Raw genomic sequence first — 27,904 nt, 5'->3', positions numbered from 1 at the left:
CGCGGGCCTCAGAACCTCGCCCGAACCCTCCCCAGCCTCAGCCCACAAAGACCCCTTCAGACCGGAGGACAAAGGTCCCGGCCGGACAGGACCGCCGCCCCACGGGTCCAACTCGGCACGACGCGCCGCGGCCGCGCTACTCCCGCAGGTGAGACCCGGTTCTGCGCAGCAGAGGGGCTCACGCCCAGGTTCGCCGAGTCCTGCAGGTGGGACCAAGCAGGACTGCAGGCTGCGCAGACGCGAGTTATGTGGGTTCTGACCCACGCCAACGCGCCTGGCCTGCCCTCGTGCCGCCGTCCACCCCTCAGTACTCGGTGCCACATCACTAGGCGCGCGCTGCGCTGTGCAATGTGCATGCGTCCAGCTGTACAGCTCTGGAACTGGTGATGCAGGTCAGCGGGAAAGGGCTTGCCTAGACAAAATGAGGGCCTGGGTTCAAGCCCAGTCCCTGAAAATAACTTCAGTATTCCATTTTTTTTCTTTTTCTTTTTTTTGTCTTTCTGAGACAGGGTCTCACTATGTGGCTCAGGCTGGCCTTGAGCTCACTTTGTAGCCCAGGCTGGTCTGGAACTCACAATGATCCTCCTGCCTCAGCCTCCCGAGTGCTAGGATTACAGGTGTGTGCCACCATGCCCAGCATGCTTTTCTGTCTTTTTAAAACAGGGTTTTCCTATGTAGCCCTGGCTGGCCATGAATTCCCAGCAATCCTTCTGCCTTAGCCTTCTGGGTACGGGGACAGCAGGCATGCGCCACCACGGCTGGTTTCAATCATTTTTGACCTACAAACAACCCTGCAATTTCTAGTACTTCGTTTTTATATAGTTGTATAAAGCAACATGAAATTTCACTCTGATCTTGGAAGCCAGTTGACAGTAAAATGTGAAATTAAACTTTGAAAGTGCAGCATGTAAATATGTTTGGTTTTATATTGAAAAAAATGTGAATGCTACTCACCTCTGTAATGATGAAAGTCGTGCAGGGAGACTCAGTCTCCTTCGATTTGGATCTGTGATGGGAGGCTGCACTGTTCCCTTGGCCTGCTTACTTCTCTTTCTCTTCACCGCTTTCCTCCTCTGCAGAGTTGAAAGGGACTGTGTCTCTGTCACACAATATTCTGAGAATCAAAAGAGTTAAACAAATTTAGAATGGGACATACTGCACAGTGTAAGCAGTATAGAAAGTGCTGGCTGTCAAATTTGCAAGGAACATTACCATCGATCTTCAGCTGAAACTGAGAACTGGGTACATCCTTGCTGTACTGTTGCTCTAGTCTTATTAATATTCCCTGTTTTTCCTAATGTCCCTGTTCCACTGCAAGGCACCGCACATTGCATGTGTGCTCGTTATAATCCTGCCTCCTAGGTTTTCCTTGGATGTGACCATTAGAGAATTGTTTCTACATTTTACTTCTTTTTAGGGCTTTGAACTTTTTTCCCTGACCATGATATTGTGTTGTAATTAAAACGTAAGTAGTGTACTGATACAATTATATTTAATTTTCAACTCTACTGTACTTGATTATCTTGTGTCTTGGACCTCTCTTTCACACTTTCTGTTCATCTCCCTTTTTGAGATTCTGACTCTCTTCCTCATAATCCCCTGCGTGTTCTATTGAATTAAGAACTGGTCTTTGGGTTCTAAAAAGGGTCCGATGGGTTCCCTGAGCCTTACACACAGGCCAAAGTCAACTGCCATTTGCCTTGCTGATCTCTTCAGAGAGAAAAGCTTATGTCAGATAACAGACCTGGTTTTTTTTTCACTTTTTTTTCTTTTTGTGAGAGGATCCTACTATGCAGTTCATGCTGGTCTTCAACTGGAGAGTCAAAAAAGATATAGAAAAGGAGATTCTGCCGGTATATTCTGCCATAAAAATGATGCTAGGCCTTGCTGTATCCTCAACCATTCTACTATTTCCCTAGTAAATATTTAACCCCAAGCCAAACTCTTCAAGACGTAAGCTTAAAGCACACCAAGTGTGGAATAAAACTGTTCTCTATAGACTGGACAATTTGCAAACTGATTAGAACCCCTGCATCCCAAAATATACAACAGTGAATTTTTAAATGGGTCTTACCTAAACAGCTTAAAATATAAATCACTTAGCAGGAAACCAAAATGTATATTGTTAAGAACTTAGATGAGACAATGATTTCTTAGACACAAGCAACTAAAAATAATAAATAAGCTGAATTTCATCACAATTAAAAAAGAAGTTGTGCTAGGTTCGGTGGTACACGCCCGTAATCTCAGTGAGCTGGAGTCTGAGGTGGGAGGCACACGGAGAGTTTGACACCAACTGGGCTACCCAGTGAATTCAGAGCCAGCCAGAGTGAACTGGACATAGTGAGGCCTTCCCCTGACAAAAAAGGAAAATAAACAGCTGTGCTTCAAAGGACATTATTAAGGAAGTAAAAAAGACAAAAGCAGGATGGGAGAAAGTATTTGCCACTCATAAAGCTCTTAGGAGCCTGGGCTACAAAGTGAATTCAAGACCAGCCTGAACTACATAGTGAGACCTTGTCTCAAAAAGACTGAAAAAGGGCCTGGGGATTTAGCTAAGCGGCACAGCGCCTGCCCAGCAAGTGCGAGGTCGTGTGTTTGAAGGAAATCGGTATCGAAGGAAAAAAAGAAAAAAAGACCGAAAAAAACCCCTCTTAGGCTATAGAAGTATTCATATCTAGAATATGCAAAGACTTCTAAAAAAGACTTCCTGTTTTTTTTTAAATGGTCACAGAATTTAAATACCTAGCTAAAAAAAACAAAAACCTTACAAATACTTGAGCAATCGCCAGTATCACAAAACCAAAGCAAAAGAACAATGACCTCAGGCCTTTCACCAGATTGAGTGTGAAGGTCCCCTGAAAGAAGGAATTTAACCTCTGGGGTGGGGGTGCACACCTCGAATCCGAGCACTTGTAAGGCCAGCCCGGGCTCCATCGAGAGTTCCAGGCCAGTCTGAATGACATAGCAAGACCCTGTGTGAAAAAAAAAAACAGTCAGCCAGTCCAAGGAAAAATGCACACCACTCTCTGTCTTTAGGGAAAAATAAATGAATAGCACAATGAGCTATCCCTAGGATTGAATGTAAAAAGTTAATAGAGGGGTCTAGGGGCGAAGCTCAGGTTTAATGTGCCGCTCTGTCATTTTTTTCTTTAGGGAGGCTGTGTTTTTAGAATGGGTCTCACTATATAGTTCAGGCTAGTCTTCAACTCACTGTGTGGTCCAGAATGGACTCAAATTGGAGTTGATTCTCCTGCCTCAACCTCCTGAGTGCTGGGATTACAGATGAGCATCACCACCCCTGGAGCATCTAGCATAATTCTGTAGCATGCATAGGACCTTGGGTTTCAGTCGTGGCCACAAAACCAAACAGAAAGAGTAGAGGGAGGGAGAGGGAGGGAGAGGGAGGGAGAGGGGAGAGAGAGAGAGAGAGAGAGAGACAGAGAGAGACAGAGAGAGAGAGACAGAGAGAGAGACAGAGACAGAGACAGTTTGTACATTGTAGAGAAAATTAAAAAGCTGGAAACTGAACCCTTTATACATTCTGATAGAATTGTAAAAGAGTGCATCTACTTTAAAATAGAGTTGGGCAAAGTTAAAAATATAACCATAAAGTTACCACAAGAAGTATAATTCATAACTTCACTATATTACCAAATGAAAAGAGAAAATACATCCATGCAAAAACTTGAAATTTCAGAGAAGCCTTATTGAAAATAGTTAAAAAGTAGAAATATATCAGTGACCCATGAGCTGATGAAAGGTTAAATACCCAGAACTTGGGAGGCTGAGGCAGGAGGATCGCCATGAGCTCGAGGCCAGCCTGGGCTGCACAAACAAGCTGAAGAGCAGCCTGCACTACATAGTGAGAGCTTGCCTCAGAACAAGGTCAATAAATACGCTACATCGTTCAGACATAAAAATAACAACGCTACACCATGAATGTACTGAGTACACGCTAAGCAGAAAAAAATGCAAACCCCAATATCACACATGATCTGATTCCATTTATATGAAATGTTTAGAATAGGCTGATCCACCCAGACAAAAAGTGTTTTAATGATTCTCAGGGGATGGAAAAAGAGCAAACAAGGAGTGACTGCTAATGGTCTGGGCATATAGCTCGGTGGTAGAGCTTGCTAGTGTTTGGGTTCAATCCCTGGCACCACGGAAAAGGAATGAAAAGACTGTGAATTTTCAGCTATCTGATCTATGGATGAGTGTTCTGAAATCCTTCATGAAAGAGATGTTTACGCACACCTAACCAGTAACCACAGTGGTTAAAAACATCAGAAATAAAGCCTGAACAACTGGCCTTATTTTTTCTCAGGAGGGTGAGAGACGAGACAGCTAAATATAATGTGCTAGCCTGGGTTAGACTCAGGAGCAGAAAAAGGATACCTCGGAGAAACTGAAGGCAACTAAATCAGCTATCAACTTTAGTTAATACTAATATACCAGTATTGGCACATTAACTGTAAAAAATGTACCAGACTCATATAAAACGTTACTGCAGGGTAAATTCTGTGTGCGGTTCCTCCAATATTTGAGGCAGGAGTATTTCTGTAAAGTGAGAACTGTTCTGAAGTAAGAAGTAACAGGAAAGGAGGGGCTGGGGATTTAGCTCAGCGGCATAAGCGCCTGCTGGGCAACCACAAGGTCGTGAGTTCAATCCCCAGTACCACACACACACAAAAAAAAGTAACAGGAAAGGAAGAACTGCTCAGAAATGATGATACAGAAAGGTCCTGACATCAGAGGTGAAAGCTGCAGGACAAAGGTGGCTCATCTCTGTGACTTTTGTTTAACTTTTTGCCATTTGAAGTTATTATCTATACCAAATAAGCAAACAAGTAAATGGTCCAGAAAAAAATGTTCAAGAAGCATGTCTGGCAAAAGCACATAACAAACAAGAGAGGAGGACAGAACTCCTCAGCAATTTCAGTAATGAATACACTCGCCTACCAAGAACTCACACCGTCCACAAGGGGAAAGGATCTTGAAAGACAAAGGTGCAAGGCCACAGGCATCGGGAAGGATTTGCTCTGTTATTTCCCCGCCCTGCACTGGGGGCAGTTCACTCCACCTGGGGCGTCTTTCCCACCTTTGCGTATTGCTTCACTACACTTACACGACATGTAAGGCTCCTTACTCTGGCACTACTATTCCTGTGGCAGGTTTATAAAGAAAAATGCTGGACTCCCTCCCTGGCAATGGAGTCCCCTGCACTGGTGGTATATTTCTAGGGTACAGCACTTGCCTAGGAAGTGAAGTACAAGGTCCCGGGCTCACCCATGCACACAAAAAAGTGAGGTCTATACATACCAAGAGAATAGAACAGAGGGCACAAACACAAACTGCTGGATGTGGGGCCACGGAAACAGCTCAGCAGCACAGCACCTGCCCAGCAGCACAAGGTCCTGAGTTCAATTCCTGGTACCAAAACAAAACAAAACAAAACAAAACAAACCACAGCATGTGGGCAAAGGATTTTGACAGAAGTGCTAAAACCAATAATAGGAAAAGGAATCTCTCTTCAACATATGGTGTTGGAAAATTAGATATCCACAGAAATATAATGAAATTAGAACTGGGAGCAGCAGTAAATACCGAAAATCCAAGCTACTCAGGAGGCTGATACCGAAAGATAGCAAGTTCCAGGCCAGGCTGTACAGTTTAGCGAGATCCTGAATCAAATTTAACTATAAGAGGGCTGTGGATATAACTAACATTAAAAATAGAAAAATTGAAAAAGAGTATCTCTGAATTCAATCCCCATTACCATAAAAACAAAACAAAACCGACCTTTCACTAGGCTGGGCCTGAGGCCGCCTGAAAGGAGGAGTTTAACCGCTGGGTATGGCGGCACACATCTCTAATCCCAGCACTAGTGATACAGGGAGACAGAAACTCCCGACCTGAACAGTATCTGGGAAGAGTTCGTGTTCTCTAAAATCGAAGAGTGAATTTCAGGAACAACGGAGGTTAAGAGCAGAACATATTTATTGAGGGAAAGAAAGCTTCTGTCCAGAGAGGGACAGAAGGGGGCACGAGTGGGTTACCAAGGACCTTACCCTTCGTAGGGACTTTATAGAGCAAAAACATGACACGAGGCGGGTCCAAGATAGGGGGAAAGTGGGAAATTACAAGGTGGGCAGGAGGTGGGACAAAACTATGGTCAGCCGATAAGATTACAAGTGTAATTGTTCAGGTAAAATTGATTAAATTGGGATCAAATGAGGAAGTGAGTCACATAGAGAGCAGGCGTGAATACAGAACAGGGGCTTTTCCTGTCGGGGGTTGGGCTAGTGACTCTTCCTGGCTTTTTCAAGGTGACTGCTACCTATTTAGAATATCAATCCCTGATGCCCATACCTAGGGAGGTATGTGGGTGCATCTGTTTAGTCTTTTGTCTTGAGGTCTGGCCCACAGCAAATGTATCTCTATTTGCAAGGTATCTTGTCTTCTGTGTGGGCTCATTCGAGGGCCTGGCCCTGCCTGACTGCCTGTATTATTTCTATCTAACTCAGCTGCCTATAACACTAGGGAGGCTGAGATTGGAGGATCACTCTGAGTTGGAGGCCAGCCTGGGCTACACAATGAGTTTGACGTACCTTGGACTACACAGGAAGATCCTGTCTCAAAAAATTACAGAAGGCCAGGAATGGTGTCCCTTGACTGTAATCCCAGCACTCAGGAGGCTGAGGCAGGAGGATTGCTACAAGTTCAAGGTGAGCCTGGGCTGCAAAGTGAGCTCAAGGTGAGCCTGAACTACATAGTGAGACCCCGTCTCAGAAAAGAACATCCCGAAAGAAAGAATTTAATCCACTGTAGTGTAGCAGGATTGCTGACTCTTGTTGAGGGGGACATGGGAGGGGACTTTAGGATGCATCAGTAAGAGTGCTTAAGAAGGTTTTTGGTGTTTTGTTGTTTTGTTTTGTTGTTGTTTTTTGTCTTTTTGCAACAGGGTCTTGCCATGCAGTTCAGGCTGGCTTTGAGCTCACTTATGTAGCTCAGGCTGGCCTCAAACTCGCAACAGTCCTCCTGCCTCAGCCTCCTGAGTACTGGGATTACACGGGTGCGCCACCATGCCTAGCAGGAAGGTTTAGTGCAGGCACTCAGAGAAATGGGACATATTACAGTTTGGAACTGAGAACATTTATATTTTCTTGAAGGGACAGAAAAGCCTAGGAAAAGGCGGCCACCCCCACAAGAGTATCAGCCATTCTGTGGGTATGGGCGCTTCCCTCCCCTGCGTAGGCACTGTTGCAAGGTTTGAATCAGACCTGACTCTCCCAGCCCCCAACCTGCCTGCCAGCAGAAGCACACTGTCTCCAGGGGATTCAGCTCTGAGCAGAGAACTCGGCTCTGGACCACAGCTGTCATCAACAAGCACAGGAAAGGAGATAAGATAGGACAAGGAATTCTGCAGGTCCTTGGGCTTCTGGAGACACCCTCAGATTTACACAGGACATTTCAAGGACTCTGCCCACTGAGACGCAAGACTGCCAGAGAACTTTGGCCACAGATGTTTGCGGGAATCTTCCTGCGTGACGTCCCCTGCCTTCTGCTCACCCCTGTAAAAAAGGACACGCTTCTCTTTGTTCTCTGTTCACTGTCTTATCTCACTTCTGCCTGCATCCAGGCACAATAAATTCCAAGCAGTGCTGCCTTTTTACAAGCTTAGTGGTCTCTGTTTTTCCCTTCCCCTGTGTGTCAGAAATTAAGTATTCTTTGTTGTGCTGAATGTCCTCCTTTATCTCGAGATCAGGTTCCTGCTTTCTCAAGTAAGCCAATTTATGGATGTTTAGTGTACGTGAGGAATTTGGGGTGTGATGGGCCTGGCAGGGAAGGAGCCTAAATTTAATCAGAGGAATGCTGGTCTGTACGTGGGCAACTTCCACTGCTTTCCGCAAGCTGCAGTCTCCTTAAAGGTACAAGGTACAACCTTTTCGTTAGGATTACTTTGTCTTCTTTCTACCTATCTTTTATTTCTTCTATCCTACCTCTCCCCCAGGCCCCCACCAGGGCTTTTGTTACATCACACAGAAAAGTTAAGTCAAGCCTGGCATGACGGTACAAGCTTTTAAACTCAGCACTAAGGGAGGATGAGGCAAGCATATCACAAGTTTGAGCCTCGTCTGAGAAATTTAAGAACTCAGGGCAACCCTGTCCTAAAATAAAAAACGGGCTGGGGATGTAACTCAGTGTGAAGACCCTAGGTTCAATCCAAGTACTCAAAGTAAAATAAAACAAAATAAAATAAAATAAAATAGCTAATTATAAAACTCTAAGAAGGAAAAGCTTTACTTTGCAATACTAAATGCGGAAGGGATTTCTTGAGCGATAACTAAAGCTAAAGAATGAAAGAAGCTTTCTTTTGGCTGAAACGTCCACCTTCTGGTAATTTGCCAGAATGGTGAACACAAAGGGAAGCAGGAGGAGAACCTGGTACATGTTCTCGGTTTTTTTTTTTTTGTATTGGGAATCAAACTCAGGACCTTGCACTTGCCAGGCGGGCGCTTATGCCACTGAACTATAACCCTGGCCCTCTGGGATATGTTCTCTAGGCTTTTTAGAAAACATGAAGTTGTTCCTTTGGCCACATACATGCCAATCTCCAAAAAGGGTAATACTGTAGCCATCAAGGGAATGGGTACTGTGCAAAAAGGAATGCCACACAAATGTTACCACGGCAAAATGGAAGAGTCTACAGTGCTACCCAGCATGACACTGGCATTGCTGTAAACAAGCAAGTTAAGGGCAAGATACTTGCCAAGAGGATTGTGTTTGTACTGAGCATATTAAACACTCAAAGAGTCAAGATGGCTTCCTGACTTGTGTCAAGGAAATGATCAGAAAATGAAGGAAGCTGAAGAGAAAGGTATCTGGGTTCAGCCGAAGTGCCAGCCTGCCATGCCCAGAGAAGCACTTTGTGAGAACCAATGGGAAGGAGCCTGAGTTGCTGGAACCTGTTCCCTATGAATTCATGGCTTTACCAGGGATGGAGCTCTGCCATTCAGCGCCTAATTGCCGCGAGGTGTTCTAGGCTCTATTTAAACAGAAAAAATCATCCTGTGTTGTAAGAGTGGTTTTCCTAATTGAACAGGTGTGTAGTGGCTTTCCTCAGAAACAAACATTTGGAGCAGACTTTCATTCTACCTAGTTAATTGAATCAGGTCTTTACTCCTTAGCGTTTTCCTTGTTAAAAGATATTGCTGAGGTATTGCATAGGTATATACCCAGATGACCACATATTTATAAAATATTTATATTGGCTTGAAAACAGCCGGGCGTGGTGGCGCATGCCTGTAATCCCAGCACTTGGGAGGCTGAGGCAGGAGGATCATTGTGAGTTCGAGACCAGCCTGGGCTACAAAGTAAGCTGAAGGCCAGCATGAACTGCATAGCGAGGCCCTGTCTCAAAAAAGACACAAAAATAAATAAATAAAATATATTGGCTTGAAGATCCTATAAATCACCATGGGGAAAAGATGTATCAAAATAAATGGAGATTATTAACTTCAGTTAAATAAATGGAAGTCCATTTCAGTTAAATAAATTGTTTAAAGCAAAAAAAAAAAAAAAAAAAAAGGAAAGAAATACAGGGATGAAAGTACGTCAACAGTGAAATCCTCTGTGCACCTAAAGACACAATTAAAACGGTCAAAAGGCAACCCACAGATTGGGACAAAATACTTGCACATCACATACGCTGCGCAGGGACCATGTTCAGTGTGGGTGGGGAAATACACACGTACTGATTGCCTACAACTCAACAGCACCCACCACACAGCTCACTGCTGGCATGGGAGACTGGCTGCAGCTCAGAAGCTGCAGGCCAACCGTGTCAACGTTAGCTAGACTCAGTTCCTCCAAGCACAGTAACATAAAATAAACAGCCTGATTATAAAACTGGCAAATGATTGAACAGTGCTCCAAAGAAGATGATATACAAAGAAGATATAAAATAGGCATATGGAAAAAATGTTCAGTTTCATTATTATGAGAATGAAAATCAAAAGCATAATGAAGTATCAATTCACACCCATTGAAAAGGTACTATATAACACACACATACACATACACAAAAAAATGAAAATATATATGTTAATACATTTATGCCAAAGACTGCAATTTTTTAATCTTTTGCATAAAATTTATATATGTCACTTACAAAAATTCAAGAACTGAGTGAAAAAAAAAACCCAAGAGTTTTGGACTCGGGATATAGCTCAACAGCACAGCACCTGCCTGGTGAGCATGAGTTTGTGTTTGATTCTTAGTAGCAAAAAAAAAAAAAAAAACCCAAACAAACAAGAGTTTGAAGAGAAAAAATTGTATTACATCCCATTGTTATGGCCATTAAGAACTGGAACACTAGGCATGAAAAGATCGTAGAGGGTATGGGGAGAAAATGCAGGTCTCACGCAATGCTAGTTGGAATATAAACTGGAAAAGCCACTATGTTGTTCCTTCAAAAAGTTCTCCTAAGAATTACATTTTCTTGAATTCCTTGGTCCTGCATATGTCTGCTTGACAGACATTTACCTCTAGGTGAATTATATTAACTGTATTTTTCTTATTTTCCTTATTCTGGCTGTGCTGGTATTTGGGTTTTTTGGGTTTTTTTGGTACCGGGAATCAAACTCACAACCTCATGCTAGCTGGGCAGGCGCTGTGCCACTGAGCTACATCCTCAGCCTGTGCTGGTACTTGGGAACCTTATATGCCTAGGGAGAAACTGCCCCTCCTAAGGCCAGCTCATCCCAAAAGTAACAACATGCCTGGAAGCATGTTGTAGACTGACCAAGCCCAGTCTACAGCCATGGCCTTCTCCTTGCTTAGCTTTCACAATACTACCTTTCCCTGCTCTCAGATAGCTCAGGCCCAGTATCACACCACTAGAAACCACATTTACAGTCCCAGACTAGCCAGAATTATTTAAACCAGCCAATCCCTGTGGACTCTAATTGCTGCTTTTCCCTAGATTCCCTAAGGGTTCCAAAAGGCCTTGGCCTAGATACCGCATCATCTCATGCCTGTCTTCTGCCACCTGACCAAAACCTGCTGCTCCTCTGTGATGCAACAGGGCACACTGTGGTGTGGCATGGCAAGCTCCTTCTCTGGGAAAATGTTAAGTAATAAAAACCTAGTTTCCATGACACCGGGCTGCCCACGCCCTCACCCATCTCCCTTATGAGGTAAGACCTCAGCAGTGAACACCACGTGCATCAGCACTTTCACTTCAGGCTATACACGTGAGGCAACACAAGCCTGGGAACTGGAGAGGTATCTGCACACCCACAGTCACGGAAGCATGAGTCATAACAGGCGAAGGTACAAGCCACCCGGTGTTCAGAGAGATGAGTAAACTAAACAGTGTTCGACCTTTAAAAGGAAAGAAATTCTGACAAATGATACAATACTGATGAATCTTAACACGAATCCAAGTGAGAAAAGGTAATCAGAAAAGGACAAATACTGAGTGAGTCAATTTAAGGGAAGTACAGAAAGTAGTCAAATGTCATAGAGATTAAAAGGAAACCGGAGCCAGGCATGGGGGTACAAGCCTATAATCCAAGTACTTGGGAAGCTGAGGCAAGAGCATCACCCTGAGTTAGAGGCCAGCTTGCACTACATAATGAAACCCTGTCTCAAAGAAAAGAAGGAAAGAAAGAAAGAAAGAAAGAAAGGAAAAAAGAAAGAAAGAGAGAAAGAAAGAAAAGAAAGAAAACTTGGGGTTGCCAGAGATTGGGGCATTTATTATTATTGGCACACAGAATTTCAGTTTTGCAAGATGGAAGAGCTCTGGAGATGGATGATTGCAGTGGTTGCACAATGGCTGTGGATATATTTAACGACACTGTATTGAATACTAAAAATGATTACAATGGTAGCTTTTATGTGTATACTACCATGATAAAAATACAAAGCATTATCATGTACAAGCAAAAACACTAGATTCATGACTAGATGCATCCAAGTCAAGATGAAAGATTTCTCAATACTAGAAAAGATCAATACGTTACACTTTTTTGTTTTGTCTTTTGAGACAGGATCTCACTATGTAGCTCAGGCTGGCCTTGAACTCACTATGTAGCCTAGGCTGACTTAAAATTCATGGTCATCCTCCTGTCTCAGTCTTCCAAGTGCTGCGATCACAGGCCTGTGCCATCATGCCTGCCTGTTTCATTTCTTCTTCTTCTTCTTCTTTTTTTTGGGGGGGGGACAGTATGATACAGCTATGTAGGTCAGGCTGGGTTCAAACTGTGTAGTCCAGTTTGGTTCAAACTCAAAATTCTTCTGCCTCAACCTCCCAAGCACTGGGATTACATATGTATACCACCACACCTGGTTCTATCAATTTTAAATCTTAAATCTTTTATTGTTTTTGGTGTTTCTGAGACAGAATCTTGCTAGGCAGTTCAGGCTGGCCTTGAGCTCACTTTGTAGCCCAGGCTGGCCTTAAACTCACAATTATCCTCCTGCCTCAGCCTCCTGAGTGCTGGGATTACAGGTATGCACCACCATACCTGGCTTAAATTCTAAACCTTAAGATTTTAAATCTCTCTCCTGGGGCTATGGGTGTAGCTCAGCAATAAAATGTGTGCTTACCATATATTCAATCACCAGCATCATAAAACACACAGAAAAGTAAAAGTCTTATTAGACAAGCAATGTCTAACCCAGACTGCTGTGTCTTCCATACGCTGTTCCAAAACGCAGCACTCAAATGCTGTAAGTCAAGCTTCATGGGAGATTCTGGTTGAAGCTCAGAATACCAGAATGTAGACAGTGACACAGCTGATAAAGACCAGGCTCAAGAGGTTTCAGTTAGGAAAAAGGACTCCATTGGTAGCTGGGCTCCAAACCATGTGTTTTAAGGTCTGGCAGAAAATTTGTCTACATTTGCCCATGTCCTATGACTTTTTGGGAGACTGAGATTAAATGCAGCAGAATAATTAACTGGCAGAGGAAATCTCACAACAGCCCAACATTCAGGCTCAGGAATTGGCACTGTCAGGGTCTTTTATTCAGCTCTACCTTGTGAATTATAAGCCACAATCAAAGCCAAATGATTTAAAACGTTTTTCATGTGGTCAGAAAAGAAGCTTCCTTAAACTCGGGACCTGCAGCAATGCAGCAGAGAAGAGCTCCACTGCTAAAATGACTACCATTACAAAGAAGCCACGTAATTTACAACAGGACAATAGGAAAGTGGCTTGAGGAAATTTGAGGGACCAGAAAGCCCACTCTGGGGTTGGAGAAGAGAGATCCTGGGCGCTCTGTTGGAGTAGGGACCTCTAGGATTGATCTCCCTGCTTTCAGGCCTCCAGGCCCAGCCACCCAGGCACTCAGAGGCTCCAGTAACCACCTGCAAGAGGAAAAAGGGCTCAGCAACTGCCCTGGCTGGTGGCAGATCTTGGTGTCATCCTCGCGGTGTTGGTTTTAGGTGCCTGCAGGATGCAAGAGTTGTGGGATCAGGAAGGCTTTTACTCAGACTTCAGGAGAAGGCCTGGGAAGCCAGGTGGTGTGCCCTGAGTGGGCAGCGTGAAAAGCTGTGAGTATAAAGCCAAATGTGCAATGGAGACCTCAGGATTCCAGAGAAGCCAGGAATGTGGACTGCCTGAGGAATGAGCAAAGGAATGAGCACATCTGGCCCAAGAGAGGAGCCACGAGGACTGCAAACATTTCCCCTCTCATAGGGGCAGGAGGTCACCCAAGCCCATTGGAATTCATGGCTCACCACAGTCTGTCCAGCTTGCTGGACATGGAGCTAAAGGATTTAAGGTTGCCCTGCTGGGTTTTGGTCTTGTTTTGGTCCCATTCCTTTCTATCCCCCTATTTCTCCATCTTGGAATGGGAATGTCTATCCTGTGCCGTTGTACGTTGTGTTTAACTTTATTTTCACTTTACAGGGGCTCGCAGCTTAGAGTTTGCTTTAAATCTTAGAGGAAACTTGGTTTTAGACTTTTCAACAATGTAGAAAACTATCAGGAATTTGGCGACTCTTTAAAAATGGACTACATGCCTTTTACACAAAGGGATGCACATGAGTCTTGTGGGGTCCAGGGGTGGAATGTTAGGATTTCTAGCCGGATGTGCTCCCAAAGCCCCCTGTACTGGGCGGGGCTGTGGGGAGGTGACTTGCTCCTGGGGGCTGATACCATCAGCAGATTAGTCCAGGGATGAGTTCTAGCGATAGGCCATGTTGGGAGGCCAAGCCTGGTCCAAGGTCACCGTGAGGTGGCCTGGAGGGGTTTACCTTCCTTCCTTTCTCTGATTCCTACTCACCATGCCACTCTGCCCTGCCTTACAGCCAACCAAGTACTGACTCTTCCGTGAACTGTGAGGCAAAATAAACCTCTTCTTTCGATTGTGTCAGGTATTGTGTCTCAACAATGAGAAAATAACTAATACAAAATAATTACCTATGATTTCATAAATATAATGAACACTGGGGAAGAGGGCATGGCAGGGTGAAATAATACTTCTACTTTTGAGAATTAAATAATTACAAAAAGCGTATTGACCTTTGAGATTGATATAAAACACTGGAAATGTTCTTTCTCTCTCAATAATGGACTCTCTCAGGAGTCCATTATAAGTAAATTACACATGTACCATACAGTTGGAGACATTCATATTAAAAAAACGGCAGTGGAAATTTAGTTTTTCTCAGCTGAAACCTGAGTAACTTCAGTATAAGCCTTCACACCCAATCCTATGTAAGCAGATACAGTTTGTTATTGTATTATTGTAGAGTTGAATTCCATTGCTACCATATGCTACCATTTATTTACTTATTCTGTTTGTTTTAATTTGAAACAAAGTCTTGCTATGTACCTCATGCCATACTGAATTGCTATAAAGCCTAAACTGGCCTGGATTCACTGGGCTCCTGCCTCAGCCTCCCAAGTGCTGCGACTATCTGTGTGAACCAGCATGGCTGGCTCATTCTGAACTACAATTTATAGTTTTCAGCCATTACAGATAACGTTGCTGTACACCAGTGGCGGCAACCCTATGGCACACCTGCCGCAGTGGGCTGTTTTTGTTTTTTGAGACAGGGTCTCACCATGTGCCTCCATGCCCAGCTTGTTTGTTATCACCGAAAGCACTAATATGTTTGCCATTGCTGCTATAAACTTTCACATGCATGAATTTTCATGTACTGTGGTTCCAATTTATTGTAAAGCAGTGTACGTGGTATGTAAGATGCCCTATTATGTAGGTTCCAAAATGTCGTTCTCTAAAGCAGTTATTTAAGTTAACTCTCCCGTGGCCAGTATTTAAAGATCTACCACTGCACTCCAGTACAGACCTCTGAGAGATGCGAACCTGTTGGCAGATTTCTATTGCTGTGACAAAATGCTGAAGGAAAGCAACTCAAAAGATTTACTTTGGCTTCACACGCATGTAATTCCAGCACTCAGGAGGCTGAGGCAAAAGTATGCCATGAGATTGAGGCCAGTTTCAGACACAAAATAAATTCAAGCTGGGTGTAGTGGTGCATGCCTATAATCCCAGCACTAGGGAGGGAGGCTGAGGCAGGAGGCTGCTTGCAAGTTCGAGACCAGCCTGGGCTACGAAGTGAGCTCAAGTCCAGCCTGAACTGCATAGTGAGACCCTGTCTCAAAAAAAAAAAAAAAAGACAAAGAAAAATAAAGACCAAAAAAAAAAGTTCGAGGTCAGCCTCAACAGAATTACATAGCAAGACTCTGTCTCAAAAAAAACTATTTTGGCTTACAGTTTCAGAGCCATAGTCAGCTCTATCCACTGCTTTTAGGACTTTGGCAAGGAGCAGTCATGGCAGATGGGCATGGCCGAGCACAGCTGCTCACCTTGTGGCAGCTACAAGGGAGAGGAGAAAGAAAAAGTGAATGAATATGACAGACAAAAAGAGTGACCCAGAAACTAAATATAGTTCCCAAGGTGATATCCACATGTCCCACACCCTTCAACCTGGCTGCACCTCCTAAACTCCATGACTTCCCAATAATACCATCAATTTTTTTTATTTTTAGTCTTTTTGAGATGAGTCTCATCATGCAGTTCAGGCTGGCCTTGAATTCAATTTGTAGCCTAGGCTGACCTCAAACTCACAGTGATCCTCCTGCCTCAGCCCCAACAAGCACTGGGATTACAGGCAGTGCCATCAGATTTTGAACCCATGGATGGACTGATTCCATTGTTGAAGAAGCAACCTTGGTGATCTAATCACCTTCCCCATAGGGTCTCACTGTGTAATTCAGTACGTAATCATACGGAATGAAAGTACAGTATAAACAGTAGCCTGAAGGGTTTTTCTTTGTTGGCAGAGGAGGCCAAAACAGGGAAGGAATATTAGACAATTTGGGAGCTCCAGGGAGCAATTAGTGCTTAATTTTTTTTTGTACCAGCAATCAAACTCAAGACCTTGCACTTGCAAGGCAGGTGCTGTGTCACTGAGCTATATCCCCGGCCCTTAATTTGGATATTAGCTTTAAATATTGTAAAGCAGGACTAAATGTTTTGCACTTTTTCTTATATGTAGATCAGGAAAAACATTTTTTTTTAAACAGGATCTCTTGTGTATAGCTCAGGTCGGCCTCCACTGGAGATGCTCCTGCCTCAGCCTCCAAACTGCTGGGATTGCAGGGGTGTGCCACTAATCCTAACCCATGGGAATTTTTAAATTTTTGACTTTTTGAGACAGGCTTTTTGTCTCCCTGTGCAGTTCAGGCTGGACCTGAGCTCACTTTGTAGCCCAAGCTTGCGTTGAACTCACAGTGATCCTCCAGCCTCAGCCTCCTGAATGCTGGGATTACAGGTGTGTGCCACCACGCCCAACTAGTGAAATTTTAAAAAGGATTTGAAATATACATGCCTAATATTCCAGTTCTGCCTCTTCTTGTGTGAACCTTGACAACATCAGATTTCAGGCAATGAAGCTGTTCACCTATATCTTCAGGAATTCCCAATGGGAGCCTCAGGCCAACTCTGCTCACCTGCTTCAGGTCAATCTTTTACCAACACCAATTATCAGGCCCCAAATGACCAGATAAATTAGAGAACCCCCCTGGCAGTTGCCCTAGGTTTTAACAAGCCCAGGTGATGCTAATAGGCTTTCCTAAAGAAGAACTCTCACTTTGTTAGAAAGCTGTCCCAGAGTCAAACAGAACCACTTGTGGAATGCTAATATCTAAACACAAGGCGGATGAGTGGTGGAATTAAATTATAAATGAAACTATACCACCGTAGCAATATGAAAAAATGTTTTTAAGTAACAAGAAAGTTTTAAGAACATGTATAACAGAGGAATTGGTAGACTAAACACTATATGAGACCGGAGATAGGGAACATTTCTACTTACATAAGGAATAAACTACCTTCAGCTTCTGGAGAAAGGGCAGCAAAAGCTGTGCAGAAATGTGATGAGGGAACACGTTCAGGGAGTTTTCTCCCCCGTCTTTTCTTTTCTCTCTCTCTCTTGCCCTCCCTCCCTCCCTCCCGTCTTCTCTTCTCCAGCCCTTCCCTTCCCCCATCATGTAGCCCAGGCAGCCTCTAACTCAAGATTCCCTGCCTCAGCCTGCTGAGAACTGGGATTCTAGACCACCACAATGCCTGACTTGCCTAACTCCTTCCCTTCTCTCTTCCCTTCCTCTTGTTCTCCTTCTCTCTCCTCCCCTCTCCCTCTCGCCCACTTGTTTTGTTTTTTGAGATAGGGTCTAGCTTTGTAGCCCAGGCTGGACTTGAACTCACAGCAATCCTTGTGCCTCAGCCTTCTAACTGCTGGGATTACAAGCAACTGCCACCACGTCCAGCTCACTTTTTCACTGTTTTCTGAGTTGAGCCAAATCTCTCTGCCTTACAAGAAAACTGCTGTAGTAGTCTCTTCATCTACAATGACGGTCAGCTTTACCATGCTCCAATAAGTATAACTGAATAACTTTTAAGTTACATGCACATATACACCAAAAACTTTAAAGAGCTATATATACTGATACTGAAAAATCAATGATGCATTCAGATGAATTATGAGGCACTGTGGCAAACATGCTGCCAGCAGTTTTTGTCCCTGCCCTGTCATTAGACATTTTCGTAGAAAAATGATGGAATAGAATAACCAAAATGTGTATATACACACAGCCATATAATGTATATATTTAAGAATAATCACATTTAAATTGAAAGGAATAAACTCTACCATCAAACTTACTAAAATTATTTTGAGCATTTTAACAAATACACTGAAAACAGCAAAATATATTAAAAGGCACATAAGCAAATTTGCTCATGGATGACTTCTGTAACCACAGCTTTAACACAAAAACTATTTTCACTTTGTTCTACATATTAAAACCAAAGGATGGGCATGGTAATGCACACCTGTAATCCCAGCACTCGGAAGGCTAGTGAAACAAATTTCAAAAAAGCCAAAAAAAAAAACAAAACCAAACAAACAAAACCAAACACAAAAACAAAAACCCATCCCACAAAGGTCTCACCCATCCTGGTGGTGCAGACCCCTAACCTTATCCTCCCAGAGGGCTGAGGCAGAAGACTGTGAATTGCAGGGCAGCCTAGGGAATTTAGCAGATCTCTTACGGCAAGAGAAAGGAGGCAAGGCAGGTGGAGGGGTGGATGGAGTTGAGCGGTAGTGTACGAGCCCCGTGCGCACCCAAGGCCTTCTTTCCATGGCAGGGCCACAAAAGCAAAGGATCTCTTTGGGCTACATTTGTAAAGTCAGACAAATAGAGATGAGTCTTTTAAATCTGTGTTATACAGTACATTGTTAAGATGGTAAATGTCAATTCGCGTTTTGGGGTGGTGATGGTGGTGGTGATGGTGGTGGTGATGGTGGTGGTGGTGGTTTGGTTTGGTTTTGAGATAAGGTCTCACTCTGTAGTGCAAGCTGGCCTCGAACTCTCAGCGATCTTCCAGCCTCAGCCTCCCAGATTCTGAGCTTACAGGCCTGTGCAACTAAGCCCGGCTAATTCGCGTTTTTAAAAGACAAAACACTAAACCCTAAACAAAACAAACAAACACTCCATAAAACGTCTCTCTCCTATCACTAATGAAGTCGAAACCCAGATAAATGTCACTGACATTCAGGACCCCGCAACACTGCGCACCGCATCAGGTTCGACCCCAGCCCGCCGCGCTTCTCCCCTGACAGTCGCCTTTCAGAGGCCCCGTGGGCGAGCCTCCGGCGCAGGCTGATGACGTACTTCCTGTTGGCCGAGGCGCCTCGGAGAGCTCGCGGATAGCCCCCAGCTCCTCGCTGGGTAGCGCAGGCTCGGCAGGTGCCGGTTGTGGAATGGATCCTTCTGCAGTGGTACTGTTATCCGTTTTCAAAACTGGCTACAATGGCAAAGAGAAGTGCTTCAGAATTACCGTTTAATTATCCCCTCAGCATAGCTGAGGAACAGGAATTCTAACTAATTTAGACAACAGAAGACAACATCTATTTTTGTAAAACCTATAATATTCACAAGTATTTGATCCAGAAGGAACTAAGTCCTGATGAGGGCAAAAGTATTTCATCACACATTTCAAAAGAAGTCTTCATTTCTTTATTTGCATTTTAATACACATAACCTTTAAATGCTGGCTTATAATTAAAATTTCAAACTTGGCGCATACTACATTCTTCACACACTTCGCTTTGTTACCCAACTTTACTGTATTACAATCTGTAAGCTTGTTGAAAACTGTGAAACACAGAGAGGAACGAAGGTGGGTTTTTGTTTTGCATTGTATATTGCTATACAATGGGATACATTGTATATTGCTACTGGGGCTTGAATCCATGGCCTCACACATATTAGGCAAGTGTTCTACTGTATTACATCACTAGTCCTTTTTAATGTTAATTTTTGCATTTTGAGACAGGATCTAAATTACCTAGTCTGCCCTGAAATTCTCCTGCCTCAGCCCTCTGAGTAGCTGGGTTTATAGGCATGTGCCACTATGCTAAATTGTTTTTGTTTTTTTTTTTATGCTGGGTATTGAATCCATGCTAAGCAAATGCTCCAACAGTGAGCTACAACTCCAGCTCTCAAGAAGGTATTATTATTATTATTATTATTATTATTATTATTATTATTATTACTTTATTATTGGTACTGGGAATCGGGAATCTAACTGAAGACCTCGAATTTGCCAGGCAGGCGCTGTGCCACTGAGCTATATGCCCCACCCTTGGAGGTATTTCTTAAGTGTAGATTTGAACTGAAAGAACTAAATACAGACATTGCAAAGTGTAACTGCAGTGGGGCTGGGGATTTAGCTCAGCGGCTCAGTGCCTGCCTGACAAGCTCAAGGTCATGAGTTCGATTCCTGGTACTGGAAGGAAACCAAAAAAAAAAAAAAAAAAAAGAAAAAAAAAGTGTAACTGCAGAAACCAGAAGGCTGAGGTAAACTTTAATTTCCTAATGTTTTGAGTTCCATTAATTTATTTAATTTTATTTATTTATTTACTTTATTTTTGAGACAAGGTCTCACTATGTAGTATAGGCAGGCCTGGAGCTCATTATGTAGCTCAGATTGGTGTTGAACTTGCAGCAATCCTCCTGTGACACTCGTGAGTGCTGGAATTATAGGTGTTGGCCACCATGCCTGGCAACTTTCGTTTTCTTTCCTTTACTTTTTTTTTTAGACAGGGCCTCTCTATATAGTTCAGTCTGCCCTTGACCCCACTATGTATGGCAGACCGGCCTCAAATTCACAGGGATCTTCTGTTTTATCATCTGGGATTATAGTGTGCTACCATGGTTGGCTCTTTCAATTTTCTAAGTTAACACATATTTCTCCTTAATATGCCAGCAAAGCAAAAAGATGTGTCTCTGTGTATACATATATAAATGCATATATATACACACATATATATGGCAAGTGTAGAACTGTATTCTGAAAATTTTCACAAGGAATTTTATGGTTTTGAAATAATTCCCTGCCTCTCCTTAAATTTCTTATAATTCCCCCCAAAATTTCTTATAATCCCAATATTTTTCTACAATTTCATTATTTTTTTAAAGTTGAAATCAGTAGCAGAGAATATAACTGAGTGGTAAGAGTATTTGCTTATCTCAATGTCCTTGAATTTATTTCCAGCACAACAGATAAACACACATACTGAGTTAAAGTTAAATTCTTCACAATTAGGAAAAGCATGAGGATTCATAAATTGGAGATGAAACTGGAGTACTGATTAGATGATGATGTATAATGCGATAGGCACAAGTTTCTGCTGTATTTTTGTAAGCTATAATGGAACTAAAGAGGAGAGATCAACGCTGGGATAACTATTCAGTTGGAGAATAACACTGGAGCATGAGAGTGAGCTTCACTGAAAAACAGGTAATGTAATGCATACAGGAAGAATTACAGATATTCCTTGCCATACCAAAATTTACTCAGACTTCTTTTTTTTGTTTGTTTTTTGGTGATGAGTATTGAATCAGGACTTGCTGCATGCTAAGCATGCACTCTTCTGAGTCACACACCAAACCTGTAGTCGGGCCTGAGTTTTCTTCAAGAACTATTATGCATTTCTTTGCAAAATCCAACTTAAGCAAAAACTAAGATGGTTTAGCAAGAAAACCTCCAATCCAGTCTGGATAACTAATCATCCTCCGCACATGATCAGTTTCCTCATCCTCTACCATCCCCCAGATGCTGTCTTATCACTCTGGCTTTTTATTTTTAATTTTTGTTTTGTTTTTGTTTTGGTTTTTTTTTTTTTTCCAGTACAGGGAATCGAACTCACGACCTTGCGCTTGCCAGGCAGGTGCTGTGCCACTGAGCTAAATCCCCAGCCCCCACTCTGGCCTTTAAAGAATAATAACCTGTTAGATGATTCTTGCCAGTATCTTCCTTGTCTCATATTTTTGTGCAGTAATTTTTCACTGATTGACCTTCCTACTGCTCTTTGACTGTAAATTCCCACTTGACTATTCTGTATTCAGAATTCAGCTCAATTTTTCTCACTGAAAGTTTTTCCTATTATCCTTCAAATTAGTCCTAAAATCTTTCATACTATGTTTTACCAAGTATAATTGAATATATTTTTTTCACAGGTAGGAAGCCAGAACTAGGATTGGCCCTCTGAGCCAGTTCACAGGTGTACACCATTAAAGCTTGCCCTTTACTCCTGATTCATCCGGGAGCTGTGAGTGAGTCAGGCACCTGAACCATTCATCCAGGAATATATACAATGAAGCTGGTAAGGACAGGTTTATCTACTTTTTTTTGGTACTGGTGATCAAACTCAGAACTTTGTACACATGAGGCACATGCTGTATCACTGAACTGTACTTCCAGCCCCAGAATTTTTTTTTTTAAAGAGAAGACAGAATTTCAAAACAAGATAGTAGGAGGTTAACAATGGTTAATACATTGTATTATTTTTGTCTTTTTGAAATAGGGTCTCACTCTGCAGTTCAGGCTGGCCTTCAGCTCTCTTTGTAGCCCAAGCTGGTCTTGAACTTGTAAGGACCCACCTGCCTCAGCCTCCCGACTGCTGGGATTACAAGTGTGTGCTACCATACCCAGCTTACATTGCATATTGTTATCTTTAAATTAGTTACTCAGAGTGCAAGATATCATCATTTAATTGTCCAAATAATATTAGCACAAACCTTTCTTTTCTTTTCTTTTCTTTTTTGGTTTTTCTCCAGTACCGGAAAACCTTTCTTTTCAATGAACTAAGAGAAATTAGTAGTATAACTATCTTAACTATCATATATATATATATTTTTTTTTTCCTTTTCCTTTCCTTTTTTTCTCCATGCCCCCATCCCAGGATCTCTTTCCCATTCTACAATATGAATTGTACATTGTAGGGATCTTATTGACTCTTTCAGCTTCTCACACTAGGGAGAAAACAGAATGTTTACACATGTGCGCCTGGTTTATTTCACTTGTGAGTATGGTCTTGAGTTGCATCCATTTACCTATAAAAGTCTCCAGTTTATCTTTCTTTACGGCTGAGTAGTACTTCATTGTATAGAAAGACCCACATCTTTTTTTTTTTTTTTTTTTTTGACCCACATCTTTTTATCCATTCCTTGGTTGATGGGCATTTGGGTGAAAATTTTCATTCCTAAAGTTGGAGTACAGATTGTGAAGCTAGGTTAGAATTCCAGGATTCTTTTTAAGTAGCTCCTGGGCCAGTTGTGGTGACTTATCTGTAATCCCCGCACTAGGGATGGGCTACATCTTGCATTAGAGGCCAAGGCCAGCCTGAGCTATATAGCAAGACCCTATCTCAGAAAGAAACAAACGAATACCCTCTGGAATGGAAGGTCCTCTCCCAAGCTCTTTGTACTGAGTGCTAATTATGCCCTGATCCTGTGACCTGCAAGCTTCTCTTTTCTGGCTCTTGTGAGAGGGCAGACTATTGTACCCCAAAATGTACGAGAATGTCATTTGGTAAACAGTTAACAAAAAGATGATACAAGCTGCGCATGGTGGCACACCCCTGTAATCTCAGCACTTGGGAGGCTGAAGCAGGAGGATCATTGTGAGTTTGAGACCAGCATGGACTACAAAATGAGCTCAAGGCCAGCCTGAACAGCAAAGTGAGACCCTGTCTCAAAAAGACCAAAAAAACCACAGAAAAACCCCCAAAACAAAAAAGATGATACAGTAATCTGTTTCCCTGCTGTGTGTCTGAAAAACAAGACACAGAGTTACCAGCATAAAGGTTTTCCTACCCCCAGTTGCTTATTTCAGGGAAAACAAAGGTTTACTACTGAAAACAATTTTAGATTCTTACCCTGTAGGTGATAACAGAGGAATCTGTATTAACATCCTTCAATAATTAACTTTCATTTGCCATTTTTTGCCTTTGCACAAGTTGCTGTTTCAAAGGCTCATGTTCTTCTTCTTTGTCTTATCACTTCTCCAGAAACGTGGTATTCTCTTGAGAGGTATGGTCTCAGTTGTATGTGGAATCTAAAATTCATTTCATAGAAATAGTAGAATGGTGACTTATGGACAAAAGGGTGGATAATGGGGAGAGGCGATATATATACATCCTGAAAATGTGTGTCTACATTTATGCATGTGTGTCTATAAAATAGTACATTAATAAATTGAGAGCCAGGGTGTACCCGAGGGGTAGAGCAATCACAGCATTCATGAGATCCTGGGTTGAACCCTTAGCATTGACAAAAATAAAACTAAAACTTTTTCTTTCTCTTATTAATCTGTCTTTTGTAACAAGGGTATGTTTGAACTAAACAGCAGCATGTCGGGGTGAACTTCCCCCTATGTGCTTTTTCCTGAATGACAGTGATTCCAAGTCCTCGGAGGGAAGTCGTGCCCGGCTCTGCCTTCCTAGGTAAGAGTGCCAATCCCCCTGTCCGGCTACAACAAACAAACCAACATGACAGGGGCTGGGGGTGAGGCTCACTGGTAGAGCACACACTTAGCATGCAGGAAGCCCTTGGTTCAATTCCCAGTTCCAAAAGAGAGAAAGAACAACCAAACCAATTGATAATGAAATACTATTCCGCCCTAAACAGGGCTGAAATCTTGCCAATTGCAGCAACAGTGACAGGCCTGAAAGGCATTATGCTAAGTGAAATAAACCAGGCATAAAAACACAAACATTGCATGGTTGCTCATAAGTGGAATCTGAAAACGCTTATCTTGTAGAGTTGGAGCGATTCCCAGAGGGGAGGCTGTCTGGCCATATCGTGATATGGATCACACCCCTCTAAGGCTCGTGTGTTCGCAAGTAGGGTTTTGGAAGATGACCGTACCGTGAGCCCCTAACTCCGGTGGTGGATTAATCTGCTGGTGAGTTCATGGCGGGATCTACGTGTGCTGTGAGGAGGGGAGGCCTGGTTGAAGGCAGTAGGACACTGGGGGTGTAGCCTGCTCTTCCTCTCTCTTTGGCACTTCTGCACTCTGCCTCTCAGGGGCCATGAACTAAGCAGCTTCCTCCTCTGCCCTGCCCTCTGTCATGCTGCTTCTGTCTTAGAGCCAGCTGACCATGGGCTGAAATCTCTGAAACTATGAGCAAAAACTAGACCTCCCATCCTTTTAATTGTAGGTGTCAGGTATTTTGTCTCAGGGGCGTAAGGCTGATGAATACAGACGGTTTCCAGAGGCCTGACTACCCAGCGATTACACAATGATTCACAGTGATTACCCAGTGGTTTCTTTAATCTAGATTGTATTGGATTGACCATTATTGCCCCTTTAGTGCTAGACCCCTGACTATCCATAAAATTACTGAATATGAAAATAGGGACCTTATAAGAGTGAAGAACAAAGAGATTATAGAAGACAGGAAAGACTAAATTGAGACTAGAGTTCCAGTAGGAGATACTGACATAGAAAACAAGTGACTCACTGGGTGTGGTGGTGCACACGTGTAATCCTAGCACTCAGGAGGCTGAGGCAGGAGGATTGTGGTGAGTTGAGGCCAGCTTGGACTACAAAGTGAGTTCAAGGCCAGTCTGAACTGCATAGTGAGACCCTGTCCCAAAAAGCCAAAAAGAAAAAAAAAGAAAAAGAAAACAAATGACTGCTAGGCTTATGGCCCAAAGGAGGATGGAACACAATGATCTCTAATGCAGAAATAATTCATTTAGGGCCAAATATCACAAAATTTAAATCACAGGAGAGATACCTTGAAAAATATGAAATTAGTTTACATACCTTTTTTTGAGACATTAGGGATTGAACCCAGACGCACTCAACTAATGAGTAATATCTTTTTTTGTACCAGGAATCAAACTCAGGACCTTGCACTTGCCAGGCAGGTACTTACACCACTGAACTATATCCTTGGCCCTGAGTAATATCTTAAGTAATGCTTATTCCTTATTTTTAGGCAGTCCTTCCTATGTTGTCCCATAATGCCTGGACAGAGAGCCCTGAGATGGAATTAGGAGTAGTAAGTTGTCCTGAACTGGATCAATATCCTTCTTTCTCTGATTTAGGAGGCTACTACCATCCTGGGCCTGAATATTGTATCCCATCCTCCTTTTCATTTTGAGACAGGGTCTCACTGTGCAGTTCAGGCTGGCCTGGAACTTATTATGTAGCCTAGGCTGGCCTGGAACTCTCAGTGATCCTCCTGCCTCAGCCTCCCGAGTGCTAGGATTACAGGCATGCTACATCAGGCCTCTTTATTTTTGAAGAAAGTGGAGGGAGACTTACTGGCAGCGGGCAGGCAATGACCCCATATATGTGTATACCACAGTGGCACTAGCACAGTGGAACTATCAAGAGCAACAAGCAAGATGTATCACACCCTGGAAGTGGGCATTATTTCGGTAACTAGGGTGGTTTCATGTGTCTCACCTCTACGGCCCTCCCCAAGATTGCTGAGAACAACAAAACCATGCCAAAGAGATGTGAGTCAGTATTACCTGGGATCTAACATTCTTTCCAGCCCTGTAATTCCAGCACACCACGAAGGGGGCAGAGTAGATTGCCATAGACTAGGGCCACACAGAATCACTTTGAATAGGATCAGAGGCTCTGTAGTGTGCATGTCTAGCGGCGGCTTCCTGTTGGCGTGTGCCGGAATCTCAGCGAGGAGTCCTGCAGAAACCAGGCAGTAGGTCTGTGTTCTTGATGAGATTTCTTACTGACTGTGTTTATGCATCCATGAGGTTCCACTGATATTATGAAGGAGGTGAAAGCTCTACAAAGATTTGTCTGCATAAGTTTGAACGGTGCCAGACAAAACTTGGAGGCCTTGAAAGTTGAAAGAGCCAGAGTGAAGACAGTGGTCTATAGAACTGCTTCAGCAGCTTAATCTCTAATAGGTGCACATGCGGAAACCTGTGCCCTTTAAAAAACTGTTTAGTGTCATGTTCCAGACAAAGAAGCTAAAATGAATCCTCCCTTCATTTACAGAAGCTATTGGATTTAGTCAACCACATGAAGGATGACTCCTGAAACAAACTAGGCACAAACTCTGCACGATCGCACTTACGTGTGGAATATAAAAATTCAACGTCAGAAAAAAATTCAAAGACAAAAACAGAGAGTAGATGATAGTTATCACTGGCTGAAAGTAGATAGGGACATACTGGTCAAAGTGTACAAAGTTTCAGTTAAACTGGCAGAATACTTTTTTTTTCTTGTCCTTTTGAGACAGGGTCTCGCTATGCAGTTCAGGCTGGCCTTGAGCTCACTTTGCAGCCCAGGTTGGTCTCAAACTTGCCATGACCTCCTGCCTCAGCCTCCCAAGTGCTGGGATTACAGGCGTGTGCCACCATGCCCAGCCCCTGGAAGAATACTTTTAAAAGCCCTATTGTAGAGCTGGGGATGTAGCTCAGTGGTAGAGCTCTTGCCTTGCATGCACAAGGCCCTGAGTTTGATCCCCAGCACCACAAGACAAAATACAACAAAACAAAAAAGCCCTATTGTATAACATAGTCATTATACTTGAAGGTTGAAGATGGTTAGAGTAGATTTCAATTGTTCTTTCCACAAAAATGATTAGTGTGTATGTCAAAGAATATCTTTTTCTTGTGGGTTTTTTATTGGTTTTGTGAGACAGGGTCTCGCTATGCAGTTCACGTTGGCTTTGAACTTACTATGTAGCTCAGGCTGGCCTCAAACTTGTGCCAATCCTCTTGCCTCAGCCTCTCAAGTGGGGGGCTACAAGTGTGGACCACCATGCTTGGCCAGTAAATATCTTAACTGGCTTGATGTAAAAAAAAAAGAGGAAGATTGGCTATACAGTATAAATATTTGTATAAATTTTTTTTGGTCATTTTTTTGAGACAGGGTCTTGCTATACAGTTCAGGTTGGACTTGAGTTCACTTTGTAGCCCAGGCTGGTCTCAAACTTGTAATAATCCTCTTGCCTCAAGCATTTCAAAACATCATATTATACTTAATAAATATATGAAAAATTTTGCAAATAGTTTTTTTTTTTTTT

At 42.9% G+C, this 27,904-nt stretch overlaps 2 long non-coding RNA genes across 4 annotated transcripts in view; one reads left to right on the top strand and one right to left on the bottom strand.

Moving 5' to 3' along the window:
* Nucleotides 1–1,026: 1,026 nt before the first annotated feature.
* LOC106148169 lies at nt 1,027–19,158 on the bottom strand. The gene is made up of 5 exons (XR_001233372.1): nt 19,096–19,158; nt 17,360–17,405; nt 5,326–5,433; nt 2,824–2,975; nt 1,027–1,114 (listed from the first exon to the last, which is right to left on the bottom strand). It is a non-coding gene; the product is annotated as an uncharacterized LOC106148169 (long non-coding RNA).
* Nucleotides 19,159–19,258: 100 nt separating this feature from the next.
* Nucleotides 19,259–27,904, top strand: part of LOC102023590 — a 19,416-nt gene continuing 10,770 nt past the window's right edge. Inside the window, exons 1-5 of one of the 3 annotated variants that reach the window (XR_001233370.1) lie at nt 19,259–19,725; nt 21,154–21,348; nt 22,068–22,213; nt 24,218–24,334; nt 24,652–24,795. This is a non-coding gene — a long non-coding RNA (uncharacterized LOC102023590). Of the gene's footprint in view, nt 19,726–21,102; nt 21,349–22,067; nt 22,214–24,217; nt 24,335–24,651; nt 24,796–27,904 lie in introns of all 3 variants that reach the window. The other 2 variants (XR_001233369.1, XR_001233371.1) reach the window with 2 other exon arrangements.

Source organism: Chinchilla lanigera, unplaced genomic scaffold (genome assembly GCF_000276665.1).
Source record: "Chinchilla lanigera isolate Chin_1 unplaced genomic scaffold, ChiLan1.0 scaffold00015, whole genome shotgun sequence".
NCBI classification, from domain to species: Eukaryota; Metazoa; Chordata; class Mammalia; order Rodentia; family Chinchillidae; genus Chinchilla; species Chinchilla lanigera.
The sequence above is the reverse complement of the archived record's forward strand: the minus strand, read 5'-3'. Positions and strand labels throughout refer to the sequence as shown.